This window comes from Tenrec ecaudatus (genome assembly GCF_050624435.1).
Source record: "Tenrec ecaudatus isolate mTenEca1 chromosome 7 unlocalized genomic scaffold, mTenEca1.hap1 SUPER_7_unloc_4, whole genome shotgun sequence".
NCBI classification, from domain to species: Eukaryota; Metazoa; Chordata; class Mammalia; order Afrosoricida; family Tenrecidae; genus Tenrec; species Tenrec ecaudatus.
Window position 1 is genome coordinate 1,103,474 of NW_027457610.1, and position 7,826 is coordinate 1,111,299.

Consider the following 7,826-nt stretch of genomic DNA (forward strand, 5'->3'; position numbering starts at 1 on the left):
AGGTTCCCTAGTGGGCACTTGGCCTGTCTAGGTTCCCTAACGGGCACTTGGACTGTGTAGGTTCCATAGGGGGCACTTGGACTATATAGGTTCCCTATTGGGCACTTGGAATATGTAGGTTTGTATCGGGCATTGGGACTATGTAGGTTAACTACCGGGCACTTGGACTATGTAGGTTACCTAGCGGGCACTTGCTCTATGTACATACCCTAGCTGGCACTTGGACTATGTAGGTTACCTAGCGGGAACTTGGACTATCTAGGTTAGCTAGCGGGCACTTGAACTATGTAGGTTAACTAGTGGGCCCTTAGACTATCTAGGTTAGCTAACGGACACTTGGACAATATAGGTTAATTAGCCCGTACTTGGACTATGTAGGTCAACTAACGGGCCCTTGGACTATCTAGGTTAGCTAAGGGGCACTTGGATTATGTAGGTTAACTAGCGGGCACTTGGAAAATGTAGGTTAACTAGCGGACACTTGGACGATCTAGGTTAACTAGCGGGCCCTTTCACTATGTAGGTTAACATGCGGTCCCTTGGACTATGTAGGTTAACTAGCGGGCACTTGGACGATCTAGGTTAACTAGCGGGCACTTGGACTATATAGGTTAGCTAGCGGGCACTTGAACTATGTAGGTTAACTAGTGGGCCCTTAGACTATCTAGGTTAGCTAGCGGGCACTTGGACTATGTAGGTTAAAGAGCGGGTATTTCGACTATGTAGGTGCCCTAGCGGGCATTTGGACTATATAGATTACCTAGGGGGCACTTGGACATTGTAGGTTACATAGCGGGCACTTGGACTATCTAGGTTACCTAGCGTGCGCTTGAACTATCTACGTTACCTAGCGGGTACTTGGACTATCTAGGTTAACTAGCGGGCACTTGGACTATCTAGGTTAACTAACGGGCACTTGGACTATGTAAGTTCCCTAGCGGGCACTTGGATTATGTAGGTTCCCTATCAGGCACTTAGACTATGTAGGTTACTAGCGGGCATTTGGACTATGTAGGTTACCTAACGGGCACTTGGACTATCTAGGTTATGTAACGGGCACTTGGACTATCTAGGTTACCTAGTGGGAACTTGGACTATGTAGGTTACTTAGCGGGCACTTTGACTATCTTGGTTATTTAGCGGGCACTTGGACTATGTAGGTTAACTAGCGGACACTTGGACGAACTAGGTTAAGGAGCGGGTCCTTGGACTATGTAGGTTACCTAGCGGGCACATGGACTATCTAGGTTAGCTAACAGGAACTTGGACTATCTAGGTTACCTAGCGGGCATTTTGACTATTTAGGTCACCTAGCGGGCACTTGGACTATCTAGGTTACCTAACGGGCACTTGGACTATGCAGGTAACCTAGCGGGCACTTGGACTGTCTAGGTTACCTAGCGGCGACATGGATTTCTAGGTTAACGAACGGGAACTTGTACTATGTAGGTTGCCTAGCGGGCACTTGGACGATCTATGTTAGGTAACGGGCACTAGGACTATCTAGGTTACCTAGCGGGAACTAGGACTATGTAGGTAACCTAACGGGCACTTGGACTATCTAGGTTTCTTAACGGGCACTAGGACGATCTAGGCTAACTAGCGGTCACTTGGACTATTTAGGTTAACTAGCGGGCACTTGGACTATCTAAGTTAACTATCGGGCACATGGGCGATGCAGGTTCTCTAGCGGGCACTTGGACTATCTAGGTTCCCTAACGGGCACTTGGACTATGTAGGTTCCCTAGCGGGCACTTGGACTATGTAAGTCCCTTAGCGGGCACTTGGACTATGTTTGTTTCCTATCTGGCACTTGGACTATGGTGGTTAACTAGCGGGCCCTTGGACTATGTAGGTTAACTAGCGGGCACTTTGACTATCTAGGTTACCTAGCGGGCACTTGGACTATGTACATACCCTAGCGGGCACTTGGACTATCTAAGTTACCTAGCGGGCACATGGACTATGTACGTCCCCTAGTGGGCACTTGGACTATCTAAGTTACTTAGCGGGCACTTGGACTATGTAGGTTAACTAGAGGGCACTGGGAATATGTAGGTTAACTAGCGGACACTTGGACGATCTAGGTTAACTAGCGGGCCCTTGCACTATGTAGGTTAACTAGCGGGTCCTTGGATTATGTAGGTTTACTAGCAGGCACTTGGACTATCTAGGTTAACTAGCGGGCACTTGGACTATGTAGTTTCCCTAGCGGGCATTTGGACTATTTAGGTTACCTAGCGGGAAATTGGACTATGTAGGTTGCCTAGCGGGCACTTGGATTATGTAGGTTCCCTATCGTGCACTTGGACTATGTAGGTTAACTAGCGGGCACTTGGATTGTCAAGGTTACCTAGTGGGCACTTTGAAGATCTAGGTTAGCAAACGGGCACTTGGAATATGTAGGTTACCTAGCAGGCACTTGGACTGTCTAGGTTACTTAGCGGGCACTTACTCTCTAGGTTAACGAACGGGCACTTGGACTATGTGGTTACCTAGCGGGCACTTGGACTATCTCTGTTAGCTAACGGGCACTTGGACTATCTAAGTTACCTATCGGGCACTTGGACTACGTAGGTTCCCTAGCGGGCACATGGTCTCTGTATGTTCCCTAGCGGGCACTTGGACTATGTATGTTCCCTACGGACACTTGAACTATGTAAGTTAACTACCGGGCACTTGGACTATGTAGGTTAACAAGCAGGCCCTAGGACTATCTAGGTTACCTAGCGGGCACTTGGACTATGTAGGTTAACTACCGGGCACTTGCACTATCTAGGTTCACGAACGGGCATTTGGACTATGTAGGTAACCTAGCGGGCACTTGGACAATCTAGGTTACCTAGCGGGCACTTGGACTTATAGGTTAACGAACGGGCACTTGTACTATGTATGTTGCGTAGCGGGCAATTGGACTATCAAGGTTAGGTAACGGGCACTTGGACTATCTAGGTTACCTAGCGGGAACTAGGACTATGTAGGTTACCTAGCGGGCACTTGGACTATCTAGGTTACCTAACGGGCACTTGGACTATCTAGGTTACCTAGCGGGAACTTGGACTATGTAGGTTACCTAGCGGGCACTTGGACTATCTAGGTTACCTAACAGGCACTTGGACTATCTAGGTTTCTTAGCGGGCACTTGGACTATGTAGGTTAACTAGCGGGACCTTGAACTTTGTAGGTTACGTAGCGGGTACGTGGACTATCTAGGTTAACGAAAGGGCTCTTGGACTATGTAGGTTACCTAGCGGGCACTTGGATTTTCTAGGTTAGCTAACAGGAACTTGGAATACCTAGGTTACCTAGCGGGCACTTGGATTATGTAGGTTACCTTGCGGGCACTTGTACTGTCTATGTTACCTAACTGGAACTTGGACAATGTAGGTTAACTAGCGGACACTTGGACGATCTAGGTAAACTAGCGGGCACTTGGAATATCTAGGTTAACTAGCGGACCCTTGGACTATGTAGGTTAACTAACGGGCACTTGGACTATCTAGGTTAACTAGCGGGTTCTTGGACTATGTAGGTTAACTAGCAGGCAATTGGACTATCTAGGTTAACTAGCAGACCGTGGTCTATGTAAGTTAACTAGCGGGCACTTGGACTATCTAGGTTAACTAGCGGGCACTTGGACTATCTAGGTTAAATAGCAGGCACTTGCACAATACAGGTTCCCTAGCGGGCACTTTGACTATGTAGGTTCCCTAGCGGGCACTTGGACTATATAGGTTCCCTACGGGCACTTGGACTATGTAGGTTCCCTATCAGGCACTTGGACTATGTAGGTTCCCTATCGGGCACTTGGACTATGTAGGTTCCGCAGCGGGCACTTGGACTATGTAGGTTAACTAGTGGGCACGTGGATGATCAATGTTAACTATTGGGCACTTTGACTATCCAGGTTAACTATCGGGCAATTTGACTATCTAGGTTAATTAGCGTGCACTTGTACAATGCAGGTTCCCTAGCGGGCACTTTGACTATGTAGGTTCCCTAGCGGGCACTTGGACTATATAGGTTCCCTATGGGCACTTGGACTCTCTAGGTTCCCTACCGGGCACTTGGACTATGTAGGTTCCTCAGCGGGCACTTGGACTATGTAGGTTAACTAGCGGGACCTTGGACTATCTAGGTTACCTAGCGGGCACTTGGACAATATACATACCCTAGCGGGCACTTGGACTATCTAGGTACCCTAACGGGCACTTGGAATATGTAGGTTCCCTATCGGGCACTTGGACTATGTAGGTTCCTCAGCGGGCACTTGGACTATGTGGGTTCCCTATCAGTCACTTGGACTATATGGGTTAACTAGTGGGCACGTGGATGATCAATGTTAACTAGTGGGCACTTTGACTATCTAGGTTAACTAGCGGGCAATTGGACTATCTAGGTTAATTAGCGTGCACTTGTACAATGCAGGTTCCCTAGCGGGCACATTGACTATGTAGGTTCCCTAGCGGGCACTTGGACTATATAGGTTCCCTATGGGCACTTGGACTATATAGGTTCCCTAACGGGCACTTGGACTATGTAGGTTCCTCAGCGGGCACTTGGACTATGTAGGTTAACTAGCGGGACCTTGGACTATCTAGGTTACCTAGCGGGCACTCGAACTATGTACATACCCTAGCGGGCACTTGGACTATCTAGGTTAACTAGCGGGCACGTGGACTATGTAGGTTCCCTAGCGGGCAATTTGACTATGTAGGTTCCTCAGCGGGCACTTGGACTATCTAGGTTACCTAGCGGGCACTTGGACAATCTAGGTTACCTAGCAGGCACTTGGACAATCTAGGTTACCTAGCGGGCACTTGAACTATGTACATACCCTAGCGGGCACTTGGACTATCTAGGTTACCTAGCGGACACTTGGACAATATACGTTCCCTAGCCGGCACTTGGACTAGCTAGGTTAACTAGAGGGCCCTTGGTTTATGTAGGTTAACTCGCGGGCACTTGGATTATCTAGGTTAACTAGCGGGCACATGGACGATCTAGGTTAACTAGCGGGCACTTGGACAATCTAGATTAACTAGCGGGCACTTGGACGATGCAGGTTCCCTAGGGGTACTTGGACTACTAAGTTCCCTAACGGGCATTTGGACTATGTAGGTTCTCTAATGGGCACTTGGACTATTTACGTCCCTTAGCGGGCACTAGGACTATGTAGGTTCCATATCGGGCACTTGGACTATGTAGGTTAACTAGCGGGTCCTTGGACTATGTACGTTCCCTAGTGGGAACTTGGACTATCCAGGTTAACTAACGGGCTGTTGTACTATCTAGGTTACCTAGAGGGCACTTGGACTATGTAGGTTACCTAGCGGGCACTTGGACTATCTAGGTTACCTATCGGGCGCTTGGACTATCTAGGTTACCTAACAGGCACTTGGACTATCTAGGTTACCTAGCAAGCACTTGGACTCTAAAGGTTACCTAGCGGGCACTTGGACTATCTATGTTATTAACGGGCACTTGGACAGTCTAGGTTACCTAGCGGGCACTTGGACAGTCTAGGTTACCTATCGGGCACTTGGACTTCTAGGTTAACGAACGGGCACTTGTACTATGAAGGTTGCCTAGCGGGCACTTGAACTATCTAGGTTAGGTAACGGGCACTTGGACAATCTAGGTTACGTAGCGGGAACATGGACTATGTAGGTTACCTAGCGGGCACTTGGACTATCTAGGTTACCTATCGGGCATTTGGACTATCTAGGTTACCTAGTGGGCACTTGGAATATGTAGGTTACCTTGCGGGCACTTGGACTATCTAGGTTACCTAACGGGAACTTCGACTATGTAGGTTAACAAGCGGACTCTTGGACGATCTAGGTTAACTAGCGGGCACTTAGAATATCTAGGTTAACTAGCGGGCCCTTGCACTATGTAGGTTATCTAGCGGGCACTTGGACTATCTAGGTAAACTAGCGGGTTCTGGACTATGTAGGTTAACTAGCGGGCACTTGGACAATGTAGGTTCCCTAGTTGGCACTTTGACTATGTAGGTTCCCTAGCGGGCACTTAGACTATATATGTTCCCTACGGGCACTTGGACTATCTAGGTTCCCTAACAGGCACTTGGACTATGTAGGTTCCCTATCGGGCACTTGGACTATGTAGGTTCCTCAGCGGGCACTTGGACTATGTAGGTTAACTAGCGGGCACTTGGACTATCTAGGCTAACTAGCAGGCCCTGGGCTATGTAGTTTAACTAGCGGGTACTTGGACTATGTAGGTCAAGTAGCAGGCACATGAAATATCAGGTTAACTAGCGGTCACTTGGACTATGTAGGTCACCTAGCGGGAACATGTACTGTCTAGGTTACATAGTGGACACTTGGACTATTTAGGATAACAAACGGGCACTTGAACTATGTACGTCCCCTAGCGGGCACTTGGACTATCTAGGTTAACTAGAGGGCACTTGGACTATGTATGTCCCCTAGCGGGCACTTGGACTATCTAGGTTAACTAGAGGCCACTTGGAATATCTAGGTTAACTAGAGGGCACTTGGACTATGTAGGTTAACTAGCGGGCACTTGGACTATCTAGGTTAAGTAGCGGACCTTGGACTATGTAGGTTAACTAGCGGGCACTTGGACTATCTAGATTAACTAGCGGGCACTTGGATGATGCAGGTTCCCTAGTGGGCACTTTGACTATGTAGGTTCCCTAGCGGGCACTTGGACTATATAGTTTCCCTATGGGCACTTGGACAATCTAGGTTCCCTAACGGGCACTTGGACTATGTAGGTTCCTCAGCAGGCACTTGGACTATGTAGGTTAACTAGCGGGACCTTGGACTATCTAGGTTACCTAGCGGGCACTCGAACTATGTACATACTCTAGCGGACACTTGGACTATCTAGGTTAACTAGTGGGCACTTGGACTATCTAGATTAACTAGCGGGCACTTGGACTATGTAGGTTCCCTAGCGGGCACTTGGACTATGTAGGTTCCTCAGCGGTCACTTGGACTATGTAGGTTCCCTATCGGGCATTGGATTATGTAGGTTAACTAGCGGGACCTTGGACTATCTAGGTTACCTAGCGGGCACTTGGACAATCTAGGTTACCTAGCAGGCACTTGGACAATCTAGGTTACCTAGCAGGCACTTGAACTATGTCCATACCCTAGCGGGCACTTGGACTATCTAGGTTACCTAGCGGACACTTGGACAATGTACGTTCCCTAGTGGGCACTTGGACTAGCTAGGTTAACTAGAGGGCCCTTGGTTTATGTAGGTTAACTATCGGGCACTTGGATTATCTAGGTTAACTAGCGGGCACATGGACGATCTAGGTTAACTAGCGGGCACTTGGACAATCTAGATTAACTAGCGGGCACTTGGACGATGCAGGTTCCCTAGGGGGCACTTGGACTACTAAGTTCCCAAACGTGCATTTGGACTATGTAGGTTCCCTAACGGGCACTTGGACTATGTACGTTCCTTAGCGGGCACTTGGACTATGTAGGTTCCATATCGGGTACTTCGACTATGTAGGTTAACTAGCGGGTCCTTGGACTATGTACGTTCCCTAGTGGGAACTTGGACTATCTAGGTTAAATAACGGGCTGTTGTACTATCTAGGTTACCTAGAGGGCACTTGGACTATGTAGGTTACCTAGCGGGCACTTGGACTATCTAGGTTACCTAACGGGCACATGGACTATCTAGGTTACCTAACAGGCACTTGGACTATCTAGGTTACCTAGCGAGCACTTGGACTCTAAAGGTTACCTAGCGGGCACTTGGACTATCTATGTTATTAACGGGCACTTGGACAGTCTAGGTTACCTAGCGGGCACTTG